Source organism: Zonotrichia leucophrys, chromosome 4A, assembly GCF_028769735.1.
Source record: "Zonotrichia leucophrys gambelii isolate GWCS_2022_RI chromosome 4A, RI_Zleu_2.0, whole genome shotgun sequence".
NCBI classification, from domain to species: domain Eukaryota; kingdom Metazoa; phylum Chordata; class Aves; order Passeriformes; family Passerellidae; genus Zonotrichia; species Zonotrichia leucophrys.
Window position 1 is genome coordinate 9,239,770 of NC_088174.1, and position 25,320 is coordinate 9,265,089.

General features: G+C 36.6%; 1 protein-coding gene across 2 annotated transcripts in view; it reads left to right on the plus strand.

Annotated features, from left to right (window-relative positions):
- Nucleotides 1-25,320, plus strand: part of TENM1 (teneurin transmembrane protein 1) — a 774,924-nt gene that overhangs the window by 107,626 nt on the left and 641,978 nt on the right. For both annotated transcript variants that reach the window (XM_064713345.1, XM_064713344.1), the window contains exon 2: nt 7,433-7,530. The gene's annotated coding sequence lies outside the window, so the exon portion shown is untranslated. The remainder of the gene's footprint in view (nt 1-7,432; nt 7,531-25,320) is intronic.

A 25,320-nucleotide genomic window follows, 5' to 3' on the forward strand; every position in this document is an offset into this window, starting at 1 on the left:
GCTTACAATATATATTGTAAACTCCTAATTTCATCAAGATTATTCTTTATTTAAAGGTGGTAGACCAGAAACTTGTGATCAATAACATAAAAATTCATAACCATATTAGAGCATGTCACATTAATAGTTAATACCTACTGCCTGTATTTAATGAGAATATTTGAAACATTCTATAATAAAGCTTAATATTTAGTATAAACGTATTCTGACACTTTTGCATATAATTGTTAATAAAAGAAAAAGCAGTTCAGCTCCTGAGCCAGAGGGCACATCTTTAAGTAGCCTATAAAAGGAGAAAACATGTCTAAGCATTTGTTATGTAGGTGTCTTTTCAGAGTACTCAATTTCTGTACTGTAAAAGCTCCCCAAATTTTTATTAGCCATCTGTTTATAGTAGGTGTGTACTTGGGTTGGTTTTTTTTTTCCATTTCACTGTAATTATTACTCTGGCAACAAGAACAAGTTGAAATTGTGGCTTGTCTCCTGGAAATCTGCTTTCATTACATATGGTTCTCTCCATTAAAATACAGACCAGTTGCTCAAGCCACCTTAAGGGGAAAGCACTGGGCATGCTGCTCCCAAAATTAGGCAGGCAGGCACATTAACAGGAGCACTAATTGCCTATGTTATTTGTTGGCTGGAGCACTGACTGTGTATATAAATTTTCAAATTATTGTACTGGCTACAACTCATTGCTGGTGAGCATCCACTGCCACCTCCTTTCCTAGGAAATGAAATATCCTTTTTAGGTAGCTATTTATGTTTATACTTAGGGTTTTTAATGACTAATGACAAATGTTTTCATGTTTGCTGCTCTGAATTGCATGCCATATGTGTTGGCCTGACCTTTGAATGAACAATGTGATGGGGGCTGCTTAGAAAATATGGAATAGAGTGGATTATGGATAGATTTTATACAGCAAAGGAAAATTAGAGGAGAGGAATCCACTTGGTTCCTGAGGAGCAGGATCAGTTCTAGACACAAAGCCATTCTAAGGAATGCTTTGGTTGTGTCTGAGCACAGCAGGTTTTCCTGTTGCTGCATGTTTTTCCTTTTCTCAGGACACATTTGCCCATGAATGGAGGGATGGGGCTGCTTTCCCCTTCTGATTAAGGAATGAAGAGGCATTTCTGCCACAGCTGCTCTTGCAGCTGGCTCAGAGGGCCATTCTAACACGTTACTATTCCAAGGGTGTTCCTGTGCAGGAGATGAAGCTGTGCCCTGTGCTGTGCATGGACCCTTAACTAGGAATGAGAGGAATATCCATGCTGCACAAAGGTGATGAGATATGAATGATCTCAGCCATACAAGGCACCTCTGGGATTGATTGTGTCTTTCTGAGAGAAAACTTCTAGGAATTTCTCTCTTCAGTTTTATCCCATCTTAATGGAGGCTGATCTACTCAAGGTCATCAATAAGTAAAAGAGAGTCCTCAATTATTTCGTGTGAATGTACAGAACTTCCTCAGTTTTTTAAAGTAAATAGAAGTTGGTGTTTCAAGAAAGTATGAAAGAAAGAAACTCAGAATTGCTGAAAAAGTGTTTCTTATCTTTCAGCCCTATTTTTAGATACTGCCCAAGAAAGCTTGTGAAATTTTTCGTGGCTCATCTCAGCTTCTCACCACTGAGTTAATTATTACCCATTTAAAATTCTGTGTAGTTCAAATAATTGCTGTCTCCATTCCTCTCCCTTTCTTTCTTTTCCGCAAACATTTATATTTCTGTGGCTTTCAAATACTTAAGTTGTGGTATCAAGCATGTACTTTCAATTATCTGTCAGAATTAATGAGCAAGCTTACCCACAAGTGTCTCATTTTTCACCGTGTACAAAATAAGCAGGGATGGCATATTTTAGTATCTATAGGCTGCTGTAGGTATAACATTATTTTGATATATGGCAGAGCCTCCTTAATGAGATCATTGAAGGAGTGTTTTGCATGTGGTAGATGTGTAAGATGCAGATGATTTTTGTTGCTGACAGCAGCCATCACACTGACTCATGCAAAGTTTGTGCTGTAAATTTTCTCTGAGCTGCAGACACATCAGCAGTATCCCTTGCATATCTAAATATGATATTGGGCACGTTTTCACCTCTATTCAAGCAGTGATATGGCCTAGTTTGTTTTATCCTTGGGAAGCAATATTTTAATGCTTGTGTTTTCCTGTTTTCCATAAAGTAACATGGAGGGAAATGTATTATTTCCTTGAAAATAAAAGATTGTTGCCAAAGACAAAACATTAGCAGTCTTGCTGGTATAAATTTGTAGGTCTATTCCTGATTTATTGTTTAAACTGGGTCTGGGCTGGCCAAATGCCCTGAACTCCTGCTGTACTCAAAACAGCAACGTGGGCTGAAATAAACCTGTAGAACCTGGGCTTTTTTCACCTGCCCCTTGGTGCTTTTAGAAAATCAGTCTTTTTAAGAAGTTAATACTTGAACATTTGGCATCTCATTATTAACTAAAATCTTGGCCTTGAGTTTGATGGACCCATTATCCCTCTTTGCTCATACAGACTTCAGTTTGAATAGTGTCTCCTCTACAGTATCATTATGGGATTTGGGTTTTTCACATTGATTCTCCTGTGTTGTTTGCTTTTATTTCTCTTAAAATAGGTGAATTGAACCAAAACATGGCTTTTTGAACGAAAATAAATCAATTTCTTTCTGCTGTTAAACAAAATTTTTGTGTTCCTCTTTAGGTGTGTATCCTACAGTCAGAGGAACACCAAAAGATAGTAGCAGGTATTTGCTGTGTAGGGCATTACATAGCTCTTCTATAAGGTCCCACAAAATTTGTTTCATGAGACTTCAGGAGAATTGCAACTTGCCTCAGCAAACCCATAACCTTCAAACAACCATGAAAACAGTGGGATTTTGTTCAGTGCTCTCTGAGATGGCTGTCAGCTCCAAGAAAGAGCTGGAAAACTTTTCTGGGTTTATGGTTTGCTCCTTCCTCATCCCCACCTTGCCTGTCCCAGTAAAGCTGATAAATGATCAGCCTTTGGAGTCAAAATATACCTGAGGCTTGAATGCTACTCTTGATTTAGAAGGCTTGAATGCTACTCTTGATTTAGAAGGTTTGTACACAGGAAAAATAGGTGTGACTGTAGTTGTAGACTGGCCATAATTCCATTTGAATGTATTTGAGAATTATTTCAAACACAATGCTTTCAAAGCCTAATTATATATTGCAAGGTATAGTTTTCCTAAATTTCTGTTAGGATGATGTTTCCACCAATCTCTTCCATTAGGAGTCCTGTAGAGCACTTTATTTCTCAGACATCAAGCTCTATGTTTAATGTTTTCCTTAATAGACTACCCCAATCTCACAGCTTTTTAGCATCTAATGAAATATAACTGTACTGAAACTGATTAAGTTGAAAATAGCAGTTTTTGTAATGAGGAAGGAGCATAAAAATGATTTGGGATGGAGATACTGATTAGATTTTAAAGGCAAAAATCTAAATAATGAGATCTGCCAAATTGATAAGTGATGTCTCAATGCAGTTCTAATGAACACAAGCCCTTTTTTGAGCTAAAGGAATGTTACATTATTGGCAAGTTGTTTTCAGGATTTTGTTTACTTTGGAGAGTACATTAGTTACAGAGGTGACACCTGCATGTTTTGTAGACGGGTCTTTCCTTTTCCAGCAATTAAATCATGGCCTTAGGAAGCTGAGTGATAAAACACTTATTAGCTTCTGAAAAGTGAGGGTTTTGCCCTGAAGCTTCACGTTAATATAAATTGTTGGGCAGTGCATATATGAAATAAAGGTAACGTGATGGAGGAAGGACTCTGAGAGCTGTTAAAGAGAAACCTGCAAACAGAAAGTAAAGTGACATAGCACAGGTTGAACCATCGGCCTCGTTGGAGGCTGTTTTCCATATTTCTTCTTCACTTTAGTTCTTGTTATTTTGTGTTCTTTATCAAACCATGTGCATGATTTACAGGTGAACCCCAGAGCTGCTCTGTTGGCGAATTCAGTGTTGTCATGACAGCTCCCTCCTCAAGGGCGATGCTGCTCAGGGCAGCAAACACCTCTGGAGCCACCCTGGAACTGTTGCCACAGCAACGTGGTCCCTGGTACAAGCAGAGAAAGCAAAACAGACGGCAGGAATGTTGTCCTACTCAAAGAAACCTCAAGGTTTCCAGAACAATAACACTTCAGATTCCAATTTCCCGCCTCAAAAGTGTTAATCAAGCTGCTTTACTCTATTATGTTGCAAAATAATGAAAGTTGATGTAAAAGTAAGACCCTTTTCTAGGGAACTAGCAAAGATACAAATGGAGATTTACTGGCTTAAAGCTAGAAAGTTCAAAGGTGAATTGTTGACACTTCAGTCAGGATAGTTTTGTGTCCTATGGACAAAGCATTTAAGAGCACACTTGACATTTTTTCACTCAGAAGTTGCTGAGAAATCCTCCTTTGAGTCACTTGTGGACATAGGGCCCATTTTTTTCTCTTTCACTGCTTTGAGCCAACATCCGTGTCTATGAAAAATCATCCTCAGAAGTGCCAGCCTGATTATCCTTCTGTTGTGTCTTGAAAAAAACTTTAACTTGGAAAAAAAAACTTATTGTGAAAATAAGTATTTCCTATAGAAAATACATTATTTTCATATTTTGCAAGTAATTATCAACTGTTTGGATTTCAGGTTGTTTTTTTTCAATGAAAATGTTGGTGTTTTTTGGCTTTTCTGGAAAGAAACCATGTAGTACCAAACAAAACTGATTTCTGATAATTTATAGTTTGTTTGTTAGCTAGTTTTAAATAAGGCATTATTAAGCTTAAAAACAAAAAATTGATTGGCCTTTAAATGCATAGGGATGGTTGCTTTTATATATAAATACAGACAGACTGGAACCAGGAACTGGGTTTGCTAATGGCAGTGCAGGATAGAGCTCTGAGGGTCAGTCATGATTGAATATTATTTTTTATAGTCAGGTTTGAATATTACTTTAAACTGCAGATACCTGAACTACTCTCAGGGTGTTGCAAATATGGTATCAGAATATTTCCAGTTTGTACATATGACTCTGCTAGGTATCAGTCAGCCTTAGTATAATACAAGTTATTTGTTAATAAATGCTTCTATTTAAAATATATTATCAATAAATGCACATATTTTAAAATAGGATATTGACACGCTGGGCATGTTCCTGAGAAGTAGGGGACAAACTTTGATACATTCTGATACCAGGGTATAAATTATAAAGGGGAAATGGTCATGCTGGTAGGAAGCTAAGGAAACTTGGAGGCAAACAGCTTTTGTCCTTGATGACTTCTCTAGGAATTACTTTCACCTTTGCACAGTCAGCAAGTTGATTTTCTCCTTTCATAAAACATTTTACTTCCTGACTGGGAGCAGGTGATGAAATTGAGGTATATAATTAAATTTAAGAAAAATTATATAATTGCTCCCACTCTAATCAGAGAGGATCCATACTTGGCAGACTTATAAATATTTTGAGATAGATTCTCTAATTTAAGTATCAACCTTCTATTTTTGAGCACAGCTCTTTAAACATGGCATTTCTAACGGTAGATATAAAGACAGTGTTGGTCATCTTTGTGGTGGAGTTAAGCTCATTGAATTGGATTGTCTCCCATATGACCTGTGAGAATGTTTCATAATAGGTGCCACCAAAGTATTTCAAATTTTATGTTGAGTGACTTCTTAAATGTTCATGTTAAAACTGCCATTCCATTTTTTTTAATGGACAAGTAGAGGCCAACTCAGCAGTGATTAATTTAATTCCATCTATTTTGTTTTCAAAACTATAAATAGTCCATATAACTAATTATAGCATAGGAAAGAATATACCACTTCTGAACATCATGGAATATAATTCCTAAATTTGGTGAAAAATTCAAGAATATTTTCAAACCTCATTTGAAAAGAATAATGGTAAGAATTTTAACAAAACTGTAAAATGTATAGAGAGTAGCTGATAATAACACTGGCTTTGTGATTAAATAGAAATATGAAATAGATGGAGCACTGAAAGGTCAATTGTAGAGACAAATTACCAACTCCACCAGCAGTTTCATGTCTTATAGTTTGTTGTTCAGGTTAAAATGATATATATTCTATATATGTCTAAGCTGACCTCTAGAAAATTGCAATGGAAATAGGTCTGAGGAGAAAAATTGATGGGCAGATGGTGGTTAAATAGAATTGTTTGGCGGTTTGAAACAGAAAAAAATAAATTGCAAATAATCTGATGTATCACTTCAGACTTATAGGATTTGACCAAAAAAATGTTTCAAATTTGTTAATAGTCTTTTAATTTCCATTGGAGTATTTTTTTTGTTTTGGAAATAATTTAGGCAATATATTATAAAAGTTCTTAAGAGAAGCTTGTCACTTAAAATGTTGTCATGTTAAAAGGTTAGAAAGGAAGGCCTAGATGTAGATGAACCCATATTCTATTTTTTCACCAAAATGGGCAACTGAAGTAAAGCAATGCATTTGGAATGCTTATCTGGTTGCTTTTTCTCTCATCCTAAGTATGCTTGTTAGATGAAATAATAAACATTCTATCTGTTTGAAATCAGTGCCAGCTTTAAGACAATAATTCTTTGCAATATTTTGCAGCTGTTCTGAATATATTTATTTCTCACAGCATGAAAAATATCCTAATGCATATGAAAAACAATAAAAAAATGCAGTGGTGCAAATGGAAACAAAGCTTTATTTTTTCCTGTGTAGAAGAGAATTGCAAAGTAGCCTTATTCAGAGTTCCCAGACAAGCAATATGTGTTAATAACTGCCTTTATTCATTTTTCAATATCTTGCAGCCTAGTTAATCTGTGTTATATAAACACATTAATGCAGGAGAATGCAAGAGAATCCCTTCTCAGACAATATCTTGACCTTCAAAATTTCTGTAAATGATGACTCTTCAGCCCAATTCCAAATCCAGTAATTAATGGACACAGTCCTTTATCATGAAGCAGAGAAGGGAACTTTGATGTTGCAGCTGTACTGGTGCAAATCACATGGAGTTTGAGTAGATTTAGCCTGGTAGAACAGAGAACTGACTACTTTTCTTCTTGATATTTTCTTAATGAAAAAAATAATTCTGCTATAGAATTTTTCTTTATACTGTGTCTTGCTTTTACACATTGTTTCTCTGTTATTCCTAAATATTTGCTATATTTCAGTGCTAGTAAAGGTAAGTATTTTTAATGTGGAGGGCTCTTCAGGAGTGGAGGCTACTGCAGAATCTGCAGGGTCACAAATATCATTAATTCTTTGATTAAGCAATATTATCTAATGCTGAAGTCATTGTATTGTAACAGTGACTTGCATTTACTTTAAAATGCTTGTTTTGAACACATCTGCTATATTTTGCAGCTCTGTTGCAAGTCCAATTTATTTTTCAGATTTGATTAAAATTGTCTTCATCTGTCATTTTCTTTACAGCAGCAATACCTGCCAGGACCTTCAGCTGAGCTTGCAGGAGATGCAGAGAGGCTTCACTGAGTCTTCACAAAGGGAAGAAATTTCAAATTAATAATTAGGTGAGTTTAAAAAAAGCAACTGCAGCAAGATTTTGCTATGAATCGCCTGGTCTCAGGTGTGGTATCAGAGTAAAGTCTGGGAAAAATGCAGACAAAAAAAAATCAGTGAATTATTAGAGCTAAGAATTTAATTAATAGTTTGTTCCTTGTAGACTGGTTTGCGCAGAACTCAATTTTTCAAAATTACTTCCGAATAAGATTTAACATGCAGATTGTGTGTATGCACGCAAGTCATTGGGAGCAAAGGCTACTTACTCAAAATATGTGTGAGAAAACTGGTTTGGTTTCATAGGTCAACATGTAAGTTTTTCTACACCAAAGAAATTACTTCTTCCAGAACCAAGTTTATAATACCAGAAAAATAATTATCTAAAGATTCACTTTCCAGGCATGTTTTTTTTTCTTTATTTTTTCCTTATGTTTACAATGCTGCAGAATTCCTGTTTACTGATTCTGAGCTGGAAATATATTAAAAATTAAGCTGAGCAGTGTGAAGACAAACTGATAATTAGATTCAAGAATTAAGCTGAAAATTCAAAGAACCATTTGTTTGCTTACAGTATTTGGAAGTAATCTCAAGATTCATTGCTGATGGAGTATGCCTATTTTGGTTTAATTCTAAATTCCAGACAGGACAGGTGTCACAAAAGGATTGGGTTTTTGAGCCAGTGTCAGTTCCACAGCTGATTTTTGTTCCAGCCATTTCAGTAATAGCATATGGATGTCTAGGCTTTCCCCATTGCTCCTTGGGAGAGAATTCTCCACAAATGAGGTGCTGCTCTCTCCTTTCTGTCTGCTCACCTCTGCAATCTGTTCCAGACTGGGACAGCCCTCTGGCATGACAAGTATGGTTTTTGCTGGGTGAATGGACTGATGTTTTTGTTTTACAAGGAAAAAAACTATACTGAAAATATATACATTACTTTCTCTGGAAAGGTCATTGATGCCTCAGAATGCAGCTGGAAGTCTCTGTAAATTGACTTAATGGTGCTGACAAAATTTCAGATTGTTTTCCTGTTCCAAGAGTTTATCCTTTGATAAAATGAATATTTGCAGTCCTTTTCATATCTGGTTTGTGGGGGGAAACAAGTGTTTGGTTTTTAGTTAATTTTGGCTTAGAACAGATAAAATTTTACTGGGGAAGAAAGGCAGCAAAATAACAAAAGACATAATGAAATAAAACTAGTGCTTAAAGTGAGGTTTTGTCTCTAGATTTAATTTTAGAAGTGAAGGAATTTTCTACAGGGGAGAATTGAGTATGACCATAATTCCTGTCAATTCTGTAACATCTTCTAGAGTACAGGGTTACAATAACAGACCTCAGATTACTGGGAGTTCTTCATTCAATAAAAAAAGTTAAATTATGGTAAGATTGCAGACAATTCTGCTCCATATGGACTCCAGTTTTGTTTTCTCTGCACAGTTCATCTTTACCTCCTTTAGCTTCTTTTTCTACACTCTCTTTGCTTCAGGTGTGTTTGCAAGGGTGGATTTTGGGTTGATAGAGTGACAGAAATAAAAGGATGTCTCATTCACTAATTGGTAATGCCTGTAGCCATATATAATTTCACATAGTTTATATGAAGCTCTGACTGCCTTGTCCCTTACAATTAAAACAGAAATCATGCTGAAATATGGTTTGATTTAGATGTTGCTTTTTCCTGTTTCAAGTGTGTGTTAATGGTGGCAGAGCACACTGCACACACCTGTGTGGGGCATCAGTAACAAAAATAATTTATTGTCATTGTGTCAGAACCAATTCTAGATCATGCTTCTTGCATCACTGCTTCATTTTCTGTGTCCTCTTAATCAGTAGCACTGGCAAATATTGGCTCATTTTTGTTCTTCTCTTGTATTCCTTCTTTTCACGTAACAAGAAGATGGCTTTTCAATGTAAAATTCATTTTCTTAACCTTGGTGCCCAAAGCATCAAAAAAAGTGGAAGTTCTGAGGATGACATCTACCTAGCACTGCAGATGGAGATGCTCTGTCCCCTCATCTGGCAGCACTTGGCATGGCAGACCTTTTAGGATGTTCATGGCTTTCTCAATGAAGGCATTCACAGTAGCAGACAGACAGACAAGTGTGTGTGTGCATCAGTTTTAGAGAAGTACAGAATTCCCAAGGTGTACAAGCGTAAAGCAGCTGCTTTGGTGCTGACTACATGGCATGCAAACTTCATTCTGTTGTCTTGGCAAGCACCAGTTTAACTGTGGCCTTTTCTGTTCTTTCCTTCCCAAATGTCCACTTTTTGTTGAGTTACATGCTAATGTGCTAAGCTCCATCAGGCAAAGACTGATTTTATTTAGAGAAAATACTGTGTGTTTGCATAGAACATGTCAACAGGAAATCTGAATTCTAAAGAGCAATAAAGGCTTCCCAGTTGTCACCATGAAGATCAAGGGCAAGCATAAATATAGGACCTGAGACACAGCCTCATAGGAAAGAAGGTAAAACTTGAAATAACAGAAGGCAGCATTGAACACAGGCATGACAAATATGACAGGTGCTGTGCTCCTAAGGTTGGGATGATGTATAAAAGCAGTATGATACAATGGAGAAGGATATATATTGATAAGTTTATCAAGCAACATTTTTATGTTCAATGCTCTTTCAAAGGTCTACTTGTCCTTTGCAGTAAAACCAGTAGATGTCAAGAAATTGGACTGTTTTATAAAAGTTCATATATTTAGTAACCTAGGCTCAAGCATATCCTGTTTTCTTCCTCATACATAGTACCTAGACTTTCAGTTTATGAGCATATTGGGAATAGTAAAAACAAGCAGGATCAGTCACTGAGTTGTTTTGCTGTGATCAATAGAAGACCTCTGTGACAATAAGCTGGGAAATGGCTTTTAGGAAGAGGTTATTTGTCTGAAGGTAAAACACTTCCCTACCTATGGCTGTGTACCTATATAGAATTTAATTCAACCCTTTTTTCCCTATGAAGATCAGACCTTTGCAGCCCTCTGGTGTGATGGGATGCCCACCCTGTCTGCAGGACAGGCAGAGGCTCTGCTTTATCCAGGGAATAAAGTTACTGAGATCCCAGTTCTGGCCAAGCCCTGTGGCTGCAGCTCTTCTGTCTGTCTATTATGAGCAGTGAATGCTAAAGTGACAACATTGTAAAACAATCTGAAGCCTCCCCAAATAGACAAATAGATAATTCTACTAAGGTATTTTAAATCTGTTTAAAGAAATAGAACCAGCTATTTTAGTGTTGCTTTGGGGTATACATTAGTAATGTTTGAAGAGGGATATACACATACTATGTCTCTTTATGTGTGACATACACTGATTTTAATTTCAGGAAAAACCTGTCAGATTGGCAAAATACCACTTTACACTTCAGGCCAATCTATGGAACATCTGGTTTATCAACAGATGCAGTTTTACCAGTAGGTTTATACCATGGTATTCAAGAGACTGGAAAATTTAGGAAACTGCAGAATAAAAATAATTGCTATCATTATAACAGCAGAGATATTTTTAAAAAATCTTTTTTTTTTCCTCTAAGAAACAGCTGCACCTGGAGCTTTACTTACCAAATAAAAGTTTCTCTTTATTTTCAAGCAGTTTTCAATTTTCTGTATCATTGTGTATTTTTAATTAAATCTCTGAATTGTGATTATTTTTGCTGATGTTTAAGCAGTGAAGGTCAAATATAATCATTACAATGACTTTGCTCACTCAAAAGCAGTTTATAAGATACAAATAAATCTTATTTTACCCAGTAAAGCAGAATGGATTGACTAAAAGATGCCTTAAGCAAAAGTTCTTCATGCCTTTTCACATTTTTAGTGAGTGCTTTAGTTATTAGGTAGAAAATAACAAGATTAGGACCATGTTAAATTGTTACATCAAGGACTGGAAAACAGTCCTTAAAACCAAAATGCTATCGTACACCTCTTCCAAATTCCAATTAAATTTGACTTTTTTCTTCATGAGGAAAATATCACTTGCCAAAAACATCTGAATTATGAAGTATAAGAGCTCTTACTGATGCCCTAAGTGTTAGCTTTCATGTGTTTTAGATTCTGTACTGCCTTAGTGTGTGACTCTGAGTTTCATATCAAGTGTTGGGAAGTTCTCCTCACAGTTCAGTCAGACAAAACAATCTTTTCCAGCCTGAGAACCAAGGACACCACTGCAGCTTCAGCCCCAAAAAGTGCAAACAGTGAATTGAGGAGAACAAACTGGAAGGATGAGTTCATAACCTGAAGCTGTAATTGGACAATTAACCCCAATATGGAAATGGACCAAAACTTGTACAAGTGTGAAAAGCTGTGACCCATTGTCCATCTTGGCCATAGCCTCAGCCAGGCTCTTGCACTGCCCAAGGTGTATCCTGTGAAGGACTTTTATTAAATCCCTACTTTATTCCTTTAGCACTGTTGAGCCTCTGATCCAGGCAGCCTCTCAAGGCATCACCACACCATTGTCTTCAGTGCTTTGTCAATTTTGCCTTTTCAGTGCATTTTGCCTTTCACTGCATTTGTTTCCTTTGCAAAATTACACTTCAGGAAACATTGTTGTAGATACATCTAATGACAACTTTGTAAAGAACAAATTCATTAATTTCAAGTACAAAGAATAGATTTTTTTTAAAATTAGGTGGTACAGACTTACAGAGGACAGAAATGGCATTATTTTTCCTGGCAATTTGTGAATTCTGGACTTTACCATTTTTTTTAGAATTGTCTCTCAGAAGTTGAGAAAAAATGTTCTAATATTGCTCACAGTTTCTTCTTTTACTTTAAGTGTTCTGTAAAAATGCTATCACTGAGCAGCTCCTCTAAAACTCCTTCATTGTTCACATATTGAGAGAAGTAGGAGTTTATATTAAAGTTGATGAAGTCAGTAATTTGTACTAAGTAAGCAACATGACTTTACTCCATTTATAGAGGGGAATATGTTCTAGATAACACCAGGAGAAACCCCAATCAGTGATTTCATGCAACATATGTAGGGGTAGATAACAGATACACTTTCTTTAACACTAACATATTATGACAACTTAATTTCCTGCTGAGTATGAATAATTTTACTGTGAAAAAATTTATCACCAATGTTAATTCAAATGTTCTCAAATCAGCTGGTTATGTTATTTAAATCCCACAGATTTTTACTTTTGTAAGTCAAAGTACTCTCATGAATATCATATTCTTTTAGAATAAGTGCCATGTTCCCTACTTTGAAAAGTAAAATAGTTCACAGTCAAAAGAATTCTTTATTGTCAGCTTTACTGGGAAATTTTAGAAGATACACTCCTTCTGTCAGTAACTGTGTAATCAAGAGGCAGAAGATCATGAAGTGAATCTAAAGCTTGTATTTCCCTAAAAATAGTTATCTGTCCCCAGTCTGGAACCCAGAGGTTAAAAAAACAAAAACAAAAACCAACAAAACAAAAACAAAAACCCCCAACCAACAACAAATAAAAAACCCCAAAACAAACAAAAATTCAGAAACTTTTATCTCATGTATTGTTTTGGCTGTATCATACTATAATACTCACTGCATTGAGATTTTCAGCTTTAATTGTCCTTAAGGGGCATTATGGAATTTAATATATTTTGGAGAATAATTTAAATACCACAATGATGAGCACTATAGAAAAACCCACAACAAAATCAATTATGACACCTTTAGCTCCCAATCTGAATTTTGTACAGTAAATATCAGAGTGTGCATCCTCTCATTACCCTGCCAGTGCCTGTGTTTGTTAAACCACAGAGCTTCATCCATAAATAAATGAGGGCAGGGTTAATGCCAGTAAAGGAATGCTGATTCTGTCTGCTCTAATCTTTTACCTGCACTCAGTTTTTTGTTGCAGATATCAGGGGAAAACACAAATTAATGCCAATGAAGGCAACACAGCACAGAAAGGTAGAGTACATTCCTGAATAAATTATAATGAGGATTTGAATGTAAAATTTAAGCTCCTGTTAACAATGCAATAAATTCTTCCTACACTGCAAAATTCTGACATAACCATCTGTTTTCAAACTGTTTGGAGTCCTCACCTAATGTTAAATGAGTTGATATGAGAGCAGTGTCCATTTCCTTCCTTAGCTGTGTTTGTGACCCCAGAGCAGTCTTTCACTGCCAGGCATTGCTACCCTGTGCATCCTCTGAGTGTGTGGCTTTGGCGGCATTTTGAGCCTTGTACAAGAAGACTTTCTCAGGAGGAGGAATGTTAATGGACTTAGTTGGAGCTCCTGCAGGCAGCCGCTGACTTTGATCTCTAAAGTGAATCATCCCAGCTCAGAGATGATCAGTGAGCGAGGCTCAGGGAGGTTTGACTGATCCGAGTGCTGCCTGCATGGCAATGAGCTCCTCCTTGGGATTACCTGGGACTTTGTGCAGCTTACAGAGTTAAGGAAGCTTTTTGGCATCTCAGGTGTTTGTGCTTAGCTCCCAGTTATTTTTTTTTGCTATTGCTTTGAAGGTACTGGTCTTTAAACATCCCAATTTCATTGCCTATTCCCCTACTGTTCCTGCAGGCTTGGTGCATTGGGGTGTGTGTTGGGTAGCCAGAGGCATTTAGCTGTTAAATATTTGAATTCCAGCCCATTTCTCATTATATATTCCATTACTTTTATGTTATCCCTAGCATGACTGATGCAAAATTTGGGATGTTTTTGTTCAGGATTTCTAGTATACCAGTTATTGAATGTGCTGTTGTAAAATCAGAGTAGGGAAGTTGGAAATGTTACTAAAAACAATTCAATAGCCATTGCCTGTAGCCTAAAGTCAAGAATCTAAATGTTCAATTATATGATGGACAGAATGAATTAAAATTCATAGTCTGGGGGGGGAGATTTTTCCTATTCTGGACTGGGTTGGATGTTTTTTGGCCCCTTGTAAAAGATAACATTAAACAAAAGTTGAAGAATGTTATCAGCCCTTTATAGCAAACCATAGCTCTTAAATCCACAGCTAATTTTTCAGAGGGCATAGATTTTTATTGTAATATTTTACTTTTCTAATCATGCAATGGGAGATGAGGAGAAATATATAACTCAGTATTTACTGAGTTACATTCACCCATTGCCCAAAATGTTCAACTTCAGTTGTTATTTTTGGATGCTCAGTACCAACTGCTGTGAAGTTGTCTTGGCTGATCAGCACACAGATGGATGATCAAAGTTGCCCTGCATTTCTGTTTATCAGCATAATCTTTTTCTGTAAAGACAACAGGCTGTTTAAGATATAGTTGGGTAGATGACCAAATTCTCAATATTAGGATTAACAAACCTAAACCCATTAAGTGTAATTATGTGATTTTGTTTTGAATTAAAAGAAAAACAGAAAACCCAACCAAACAAAAAACCCCAACAACCTAAAACTCCCCACTCTGTTGACTGTTTTACAGATTTTAGTTCTAGGTCACAGATAGCAGTTCAAAACAGGGCTCCAAAAACTAAAATGCATTTGATAGGATTTTAAAAGCCTTATACAGAACTTGTAGGTCAATCTTCAAGTCGAAATATTTTTTTTACTTTGTAAGACTGTAGCTTTTCTTTTCTCTTCATAGAATTGCAAGATAGATAAATGTTTTAAGTGCAGCTCATGAAGAAAGAAAAAACCTACAGCATTTTTGTAAACAGAAAATTCCAATTTGCTGAGAATTATAATTAAAATTTCTTGAATTCATTATAGTTAGTGGCATAGATGAACCGAGGTGCAGCATTCCTATTTTTCCTCCATTTTTTTACAGCTTGCTTTTATGACTTTTTTCTTGCAGCTTAAACTAGCTGTAAGACTGGAGGATAAATCATTTTGAATGGAGGAAAACACACCTTTTATTATAATGTATCAAGTAAAATCTCTGTTTTAACTCTCACTGAGGTTTTCCTATATCTCCAAGGAGACTGCATTGCTCAGTTTACAGAACACTAAGCCAGCATTTGAGTCTGGGTTCATGTACAGCTTGCTCTGCCATTTTTTCCTGCTCTGCAGAACAGATGATTAATCTTCCTTTCCCTTACAAAGGACTTTTGAACACACAGATAACTGTGAAGTTATTAATATGCATATTATTATTATTTCCTCCTCATTTGAAATACTTTTTGTCACTAGAATGAGAATCTGTACTCCAAAAAGAAAATGTTTGTTTCTAGAAAAGTCTTTTAAAACCCAAAGCTAAGGAGAATTGCTGAAGATAGTCAGACTGCTTGGTTAGCATTGCACACTCTGAATTAGTCCTGCTGAGAGAGGATTTGGAAATGGTTTGCCTTGGGATTCTGGCCCTGCAATGCTTTATGGGACATGGAAATCCCCACAACAGGTCAGATAAAGGCCCCTCTGCTTTGGGATCCCAGCTCAGACATGGGAGAAGAGGAATGCAAGTGAGGAGGTGGCTTTGTGGTAATTCTGATGGATGTTTTCATCTGAGGAAAACGGACTACTTGAGTCCAGGGTAGGCTTTTTGGTCTTAAGAGCTTGTAAGATTTTTGTTTTATTAATATTTTCCAAAGTTTGTGAATTCATGCCTGTTTTTAGCCTTCAGTCTGTACCTCATGTCAGGGAGTTCCATAGTCTGTCTTTGCATTAAGTGAAGTGGTGCTTGCCTGATTTTGGTTTGAACATCCACCTGTGAATTTGTATTTCAGGGTTTCTAATTCTTCATTCACCTTTTTCACACTTGTCATGATTTTTAGTTTGCTCTGGTTTGATGTTTTTCCATTTTGGGAGTGATAGTCTGTAAATATCTTCTTTCTGTGGAAGTTACTTGGTTACATTTAAGAATTTTTGTCAAGTTCTATTTCAAATTCTGCTCAAATGCTTTTTCTCAGATGAAAGGATCACATAACAATTGTGATGTGGACACAATGCAGACTTTACACAGAAGCATTACACTTTGAGGTTTTCCTGTGTTATAATTCTGAAGCCACTGAACTGCTGTATCATAAGGCTGTGATTTTAACCTAAGATCTCTGTTGCCTCTGGCAATAGCTGTCTTAGAATCAATTCCTAAGTACATAAATTTCAAACTGTTTGGGGGTGTTTTTGCGTGGGGTTTTTGTTTTTTGTTTTGTTTCGTTTTTCCTTTTTTTTCTTTTTTTGCCAAGTTCATTACTTTACACTTGTTTGGTTCCAATGTCATCTGCCATTTTATCCTCAATCACTCAGTGCCACAGAGTCTTTCTGCAACTTTCCTTTTTTTTCAGTCCACTATTGGCTTTCCTCCACTGAAAAACTTGTCTCCAGTAGCAAACTCAATCTCCTTTCCATTCTCTTTTCCTGATCATTCCTGAATGTGTTGAGCAGCTGAGGCCTTAGCAAAGATCCCTGTGGGATTCCACTTGAACCTTCCCTTCTCTGAGAAAATGGACTGTTTACTGCAGCTCTTTTTTCCTGATCTTTTAGTTAGTTATCCCTGGGAGGACCTTCCCTCTTATCTTATGTCAGCTTAATTTAAGACCCTTTGGTGATTGGACCTAACTGAATTCTTCATGGAGATCAGAGCTGGCTCTGTTAACCCTGTGCTCACTCAGTTTATTTAGTTTATTTTCAGTGGTTTTTTTCTTAGATTTTTCTCAGAAAAGTCTACTGGATTGTGAGGTAATACAGTTTAAAAAATAAGGAAAAGAAGTCCTGTTGATTCTGTTTCAAAGTAAGGTCACTGATTGATAAAGTGGGCAGACCAATAGCCTATTTAGGTGCAAGTTTGCTTAGTTTCTCTTGAAAAAAAGTTATTTACATTCTCTACAGGAAATTTATTTTTATTCAGGAGACATGCTACCTGTGCTTGATATTGTTTCAGTAAGCACCTTCCAGCAACAGACAATTTATAGGACTTGCTGGGGATAATGAAGTAGATGAGAGAATGTTGTGAATTCAGCCACGTTTGACTCTTGTAACGCTTCAGTACTGATGGTACCCCCTCAGAATTCAGTCAAATGATGTCAGTTTGCACTGCTTGGAAGCAGAGAAAAATGTACATTTTGGTCTTGGCACTTAGCCTCCAACTGCTTGTAGCCATGTGCCAAAGAAAGAATTGACCTGTACTATTTGCAATACAGATCAAATGCTAATACTTTGGAAATCAGGGGATTATGAGTGATGTGACATTTTATAAATTGCAGTTTAACCACTTGCCATTGCAATGTACAAAGAAAATGGTATTTGCAATCTTTTAAAAATGTTCTAAAGACAAAGTTGAAGTTTGTAGAGCAGCAGAATTTGCCACTGCATTTTCTGATAACTTCTGAAGTAGTAGAAGCTGCTGCAGTTCACACTCTAGTGTTGGAAATACATGTCACAAGTCCCATCTTCAGAAACTCTGAGTCATTATGCCTTGGAAAAACGTGGGGACTTATGGATGAGGCACATAACAAATGTAAGATCCTCCTTCTCATATTTATTTTAAGGATAAAGGACCAAAAGTCTGGGATTTTGGGAAAAAAATAAGTGCAGTCTGCCTTGCATATGTACAGAGAATAATCTGTGTTGGTAATTTGGTAAGGCTCAGAAGGAAATTCAGCAGGGCTGGCTGTGCTTTGTTTGTGTAACTCTTTTAACAGGCAATAACACAGATGAGCATCATTGCAGGCTGAAATGGGAATTTTTTGAGCCTACATGACATTTTCTATTTTGCTCAGGCTTCCTTCTACCTTCTTATAACACTGGTCTGTAAAATCACATGCAATGCCACTTTTCAACTTTGATCATGATAAGTTTTATGCTACAATTCCTCAAACTTTCAAAAATACCTTGTGTTTTTTAAAGAGAATGGAAGAGTAATAAAAGCAACCCGTGCTATTATCTAATCTAGAAATCTCTGTCATAAGCATTACAACTTTAGGAAAAGCAAACACTAAAGTAAATTTTATTTTTTTAATTGTGTAAAGAAACAAAAATGCTTCTAAAACCACTATATGAATTATTGCATTCTCCACATAAAATTTTCATTATCTAAAGCATCCTAAAAACTTAGTAAACAAAGAACAATGTACTCTAAAGAGATTTCTGCTTTGATTACATTTGTGTCTTTCATAATGGATTATTAATAGAAAAAACATTCAAACTAAAGAGAAAGTAAATATTTTAGATACAAATATATCTCCAAAGTTTATTTCTAATAATTCTTAGAATTACAAAAAAAGCCAACCCTAGTTCTTCTCAAGGAGGTAGCATAAAAAAAGGAGGCAATTTAGAAAACTTGACCTCTCAGTCTTTAATCTGGAGGACAAAATATCTTCAATATAGGACTTATTGTTCCTGTGAAAACCAAAAACTAGGGTGTTTAAGTTGTGCTTATGTCTATTTGAGTAATCAGAAAAAGTTTCAAAGTGCAATTATAGAACAAAAGATCTTGAACTGGGACTTATTACTAGTTTGGCAAGCTTGAGACCTACCACTTACTGAATTGATTGTAATTCATCTATAAATTGATTTTTCTCTCCTGTCTTTGCTGTTTTGATATTTTATATGTTTGAATATTATACTGCTTTTTTATTTTCATTTGTAATGCTAAGTGTGAAAGAGGAGCAGTGAATCTTCTGAGTCAGGATTAGCTAAAAAGGTGTGGAATTGTAAGGAAAAGGAGGCAATTGCTGAGCTCCAACTGTGGCAGCAACATGTGAGAGCAAAACCCATCACATGAGTAAATCTTGTGCTGAAAGCAGAGTTGTGTCTGGCTCTCCCTGCCCCAGCTGCCAGGCGCCTCTGGGGTCCAGCACGTGCCAATTTCTGAGCCTTTCCCCCACATCCTTGGGGGAATGATCCTCCCCGCAGTTTGGGCTTGTCTGATCAAGCCTTGCTGTGGAATTGTCCTCTCTCTGCAGGACAGGATGTCTCTGTAAAGAGCTAACACTGGCAGAACAAGAGTAATAATGAGAACAAATAATAGAGCACCACAGTGCCTGGCTGTCTGGCTGGTATTATATGGGGTTTTTCATCCCTGGAAGTGCTGAAATTGGAGACAATTTGTGCCCAATAATAATCCCAGTCCCACAGTTGTGGATTTTGGGTAAATACAGGTGGAGCAGGCAGGGTTCTCTGCTCCTGTGACAGCTTCACCCACTGGACATGTCAGAGAAACCACAGCAGCCACCAGGACAAAGGCTCTGACTCAGGGTACTTTCTTTTCTTTAATTATTGTGCAGGACAGGAGCATTGTCATAGCACATATCTGGTTTTTAAGTGTCTTGAAAACAGATACCATTTTTGAGATTCTACTCTCATTATTATATTTCCCTGCAAACGAGAACTGATGTGCAGAAGCCTAATAAACCAGAACAGTTACAAAAATAAAGTACTGCTGCCAAGCATATCAGGCTGAATACTGATTAATTCCGTTTATATCAGTGATGCTGCACTCATGTACATTGGTGTGATGTAAAATAGAATTTAAAGAATGGGAGAAATTAATAGTAAGAGTGATAGTCACCACAAGAGAGAATGGACTGGCACTTTCAGCACAGATATTTTCAGGCTTCAAATTCAGGGATGTGTCTCTCTGCCAAGAGAGCATATCTGATGTAAGAATGTTCAGTCTTTCTCAGTATCAGATAAACTGCAGTGCTTGTGTGCAGCAGAGCCATCACCTCCAGTAGTACTTTGAATATTGGCAGATTTGGGTGCTGCTGCTCTTATTTCAGGCAGTGGTTTTCATTCATAGAAAAAATTGTATTGAGAAGAACAAATTTTTTTCTTCTTCTTCCAATCCCAGTGAGGTGTAGGGTTAATAAAACCTTTGTATGCAGGAAGATTTACCAGTATTATAAAAAGCTAATGTATGTATTTGTATTAGGCAGACACTATAGCAGCTGTAGAGATACAATATGTTATTGGGTGTAAAAGGAAATGTCTCTTGTCTGGCCCTAGGAATGACACAGGGATGAGTCTGGCTGTCCTGGCACCAGAGATCAATCATGTTACATTAGTTTGCTTTATTTGACACTGTCGTGTTACTTTATATTTCTTGGAGGTGATACAAACTCAGCAGAAAAGAATTATCAAGGCTGGCAGTACACAGATTAGACACTTGCACTGTTTTGGGTATATGTGTCTTTCCTAGATTGATTACTGCTGTATTTTAAGGCAGCTCACATAATTTGTTGCACCAAACATGAAAATAAGCCTCTAGGTTTTTTCAGCATCAAGGATCTAAATTCTAATGACAGAACCCATTGAAGCAATATTTGAACACTGCTTTAGAAGCTCACAGTAATTCTGAAACCTCAGTGCCTTTCTTCTTTAAATGTCTTTATGACATAAACTTTGCATTCCCAAACTCCAAACTGATGAAGCTATAAACTTAAAAAACTGTTGCTGTGCTTGGGAATGGCTTGAATTCAGAGATGTCTTCATAGTATAGTTCAAATTTAGAGGTTGGGCTGAGCATTTATTTAGTGCATGCTACTGCAGCCTTAATTAGAGTGGTAAAATAGTACTTAGCCTGTTAAGTATCTGTCATAAGGAACTCTTCAGACATTGCGGCAGAGTCTGGGTCTTGGTGCAGCCATAAAATTCTGGAAAATATGTAACTGAGAGCAAGAGAGAATTACCTCACCAGGCATTAAAGACTTTGCAACAATAAAACCAGCCATAACCACTAACTTTGCTTTCATGAAAGCTGTTACAGGAACAGCATTTTCTAAGTATTTCACAATATAAGAGTTATTAATGATTCATAAATTAATTATTATAAAGAAATGCTTTTGAATTATAGCTCTGAGCAATCTGCATTGAAGACTGTACTTGATGGTGCAGTGAATATCTATCAAATGCAGAATAATCTTGTACAAAACTCTGAGATCAGTTCTTTTTTAAAACAAAAAGCCTTTGGAATGCAATTATAAGACAAGACATGGTTAAATGTAATTTGGAAACAATTTAATAACAAATGTTAAAATTGCAAGAAAGTTTGTTAAGAATAGAAAGCAACAGCAACTTGTCAATAATTTTAATGAAACTTGACATTTATATTTGAGGTATTTTCACTTTCACTCGTTCTACCTGTGTGCTGGACACTTAAATCATGAAAAAGGAAGCTGAAAATGCTTACCACTTTCACAGTAAGTAATGCAGTTGCCTGTTTAAACCTGAAGGACGATAAATTAAAATTCATATTTAAATCAAGCCTGTACAACATGTTGAAGATCTTATATGAAGGACATAAAAAAAAAAGGGAAAAGTTGTCTAGGTGCTTGAATAATTCTTTAATCTTCTACTGTATATTTAGGAGTTAGCCAATTCTTTGTTGTCTCTAGAAGTATTTTATTTTCCCATCCTAATTAATAATCCTGGGTTTTGAATTCTGCCTTTCTTCAACAGTAGAGAGTAATGGCAATGAGGATGTTAGAGTTTTCCTTTAGAAAACTCTTAATAGCTAATGGAGCACATGTGGGGTTTTTTAATAGTGGAAAGGATCAGAGAAATTGGATTTGAGGTGTTTAATTAAGTCTGTTCACAGACAAATGGTCTTGATGAGTGACGGGTTGGCATGGTTAAGTCCACCAGGAAAAACAGCAATTAGAATGAACCTGTGGACTCTGCATCACAATCTTTTCAAGGTCAAGCCACAGAACTAATTTAGAAAAGAACTAACATGATGTTGACAGAGAATCAATAATGTAAGGCACCATAGGATATTTCACTAATGTGAAGTTGCTTTAACCCCACCCCCCAAATCAACATTTGTTCACAATTTATTCAATTTTAACTCTCCTGAGTCCTGTGAATGTGAATACGAGTTCTTTACCTTTCCCTTCTTTCATAAAACTGTTGAAAATAAAATTATTCATGGATTTAAAAACTGTTTAGTGAAACCAGTCAATTTTATATATGCAGAATATTTTAAAAAATTGAGTTCCATTTGAGTTCCATTGAGTTGATGACAAATACTTTCTCTGACAACATTTAGGATAGAAACAACATAATACAAGGCCATGTAACTTAAATGTTAATGTCTTTACAACTAAGGCAAACATTTGCATTTGAATATCCATTGAGAGGAATAAATCCACTTCATATCTGCCTGGTAAGTTCTACAGTTGTGTAAAGTATAATTTTTATTTTACTTACTGTCTAAGCAGTTTCAGTTTTTGTTTCTTTTCTTGGCATACTTCTTATTGTTTCTGTACATTTATTCAAGGAGGAATTGATGTTAAATTGAAATTCAGCATGTTATCTACATATAGGAAAAATACATTGGTTTTTTTTCTTCAGTTTTTTTCTTTCATATGAAAGCGCAGATGTTTTCCCGTGTAGACACTGGCAGAAACATCATTCAGAGAATGTGGTAGAGACTTTGCAAAATATTGCACAGGTAGGCTGAACAGGTGGATCTCCAAAGAACTTCAAGCTTGCAACTTGAAGGCAAGGGCACCTTCCTCTAGGAATATAATACACTTAGTTTCCACCTTCTTTCCACAGTCCCAACACACACACCTGGATTCAACTGGTCAGTGAATCAAAACTCCCACACCACAATCCAATCACCAATTCCCTTCAGGTAAACAATCTTCCATATTGCATTCTACTTGTGAACAGCACAGGAGCAGTAAATGAGATAATAATTGTTTATTTTTTCTTTGAGATATAGAGAATGTAAAACCCAGAAATATTCTTGGGAAGAATTTGTGCCTTGCTTTTCTCTGTGAAGAGAAACGTGGTGACAGTTCTGGGGGTCAGGGGATGTCCAGAGCATGGAAGAAGGCTATTGCCATGTACATCTACAAAAAAGCCTTAAAGGAGTATTCAGGGATTTATTGGCCCATCAGTTTTGCTTCAGTCCCTGGGGAGATGAGAGACTGGATCCCCCTGGGGCTGTCACAGGTCAGGGGGATTGGAAAAGCCAGCGTGGAATCACTGAGGGCAAATCATGCTTGACAAACCTGGTCACCTTCTAGGACTGAGTAACCTGCTTTGTGCATGCGAGCTGAGCAGTAGATATCAAGTGACTGGGTTTTCCCAAGGTTTTCAATAGAGTTTCCCAGAGTCTGCTCCCTGAGAAGTTGATGTGTCACAGCCCATGCAGTGGGTGGGGAACTCGTTGGCAATCAGCACCCAGAGTGTGCTGGAAGTGGCTCCTCAAATTGGCAACCTGGCACAAGGGGGGTCCCCAGGGATCAGTGTTGGGCCTGACACTGGTTACTGTCATTATAAATCATCTGAAAGACGGATCAAGTGTACCCTGAGAAGTTTGCAAATGAAACCCAGAAAGTGGTTTGAGGTATGGATGTGATGAATCCCCCCTCTTTTCTTTACATCTAACTTTTACTGGGGAGAGAGACAAATGGGTTAAATGCCAGGCACTGTAGTCAAAAATATCTGCAAGAAGAGCAAATTCAAAATAAAAATTACGTTCATGATAGTGGTGTTCAGTGGGGAACCTAGAGGATTCAGATTTCTATCAGGAGACAGCAGAAAAGCAGTGATGCTTTTCCTTGAAAAATAATTTCCTAAGGGTTTATCGCAGTGCATGCATGGTTTTACTGAGTTATCACAATTAATTTACTGGTTTTGAAGGGAAAAATGGATGACAGTTATACTTTTGCTTTAAAAACGGCAAACCTTTGGATTTGGGAGTCAAATTCAGAATTACTGAAACAACAGAGTGACTTTTTTTTTCTCCATGAAAATCTATACTGTCAGCTAAAAGACAACCTTAGACTGTGGGGTTTGCTCATGCTCCATGGGACTGTGTATCATTAGATTCTTTCTGTTAATGTGCTCTTTCTTTGCCTCTAAGATGTCATTTCAAAGCATTTTCTTGCCAGTTGAGACTCAAGAAGAGCACACAGAATTCTGTGCACTGGGGCATATTGAGTTCACTCATTAGGTGTTTGCTAAATCTCTAAGATACTAAAACAAGTTTCTTGGAATTAATGTGCAGCAGTTATTTCAATTAAACATTTGCTAAAGGCTTTTAATGTCCTTATCAGTAAAATTCAGTGTAAGCCCTAGATTAATTTGTTCATGATTTTGTGGTGCTTTGGAAATACAAACTACTAAATAAGAAAGAAATGCTATTATTGTAATGTCTTGTAGGTTCTGCAGTACCATGATTGCTTCCTGCTCATATTTCTCTTCAGTGCTGGAAATACATAAAACTTATTTTACCTAACACTTGAAATGCTGATAAATATCAGTTATATGCGGAATTATTTGTATAAATTTGTGATAAACATATTTCTGTGTATCATGGCTCATCTTCAGCCAGACCTTTAGTGTATTTAAAGATTAGACAAGGCAGGTTGAACAATCTGAACTGTAGGAAAGTTGGCATCTCCTTTTAAAAAAGAGTGGTAGGAAGAAAAAAAACAACCCAGACTGTGCTGGCAGTGTCCCAGTGACACTGACCAGATACAGAGGTTTGTGCTGGTGTCCAGTGATTTGTTGCACTGACACTTGTAACTTTTCAAAACAGTGGTTTCAGGTTCAAAATTTAAGCATCACTTCAGAACAGAAGTGGAAGAATTTGCTTCATTGTTTTTTGTTTCATTGTGTGATGCTCCTGTGCCTTGGGATTGCAGCCACACAGAAGGAACAAGGAAATTTGTCTTTTCCAAACACAGCACCAGCATGCAATCTGTATTTACTATCTAAGGCCTAATTTAGTTATAATTTAACACATATCTAGATACCAGTGGTCACAATAGCCTTTAAGCAAGTGTTTACATTTTGTTGTCAGTTATCTACTTTCCTGAACTCACCAGAGCCAAAGCAAGCTGAGACCTGTGCAGCGAGGTCCCTCAGCTGAGGCTGCAGTTTGGCTCAGAGCTCCAGTACCTCACCCAGTCCAGCCTGTGCATTCCTGAGCTGCTCTGCTTTTGG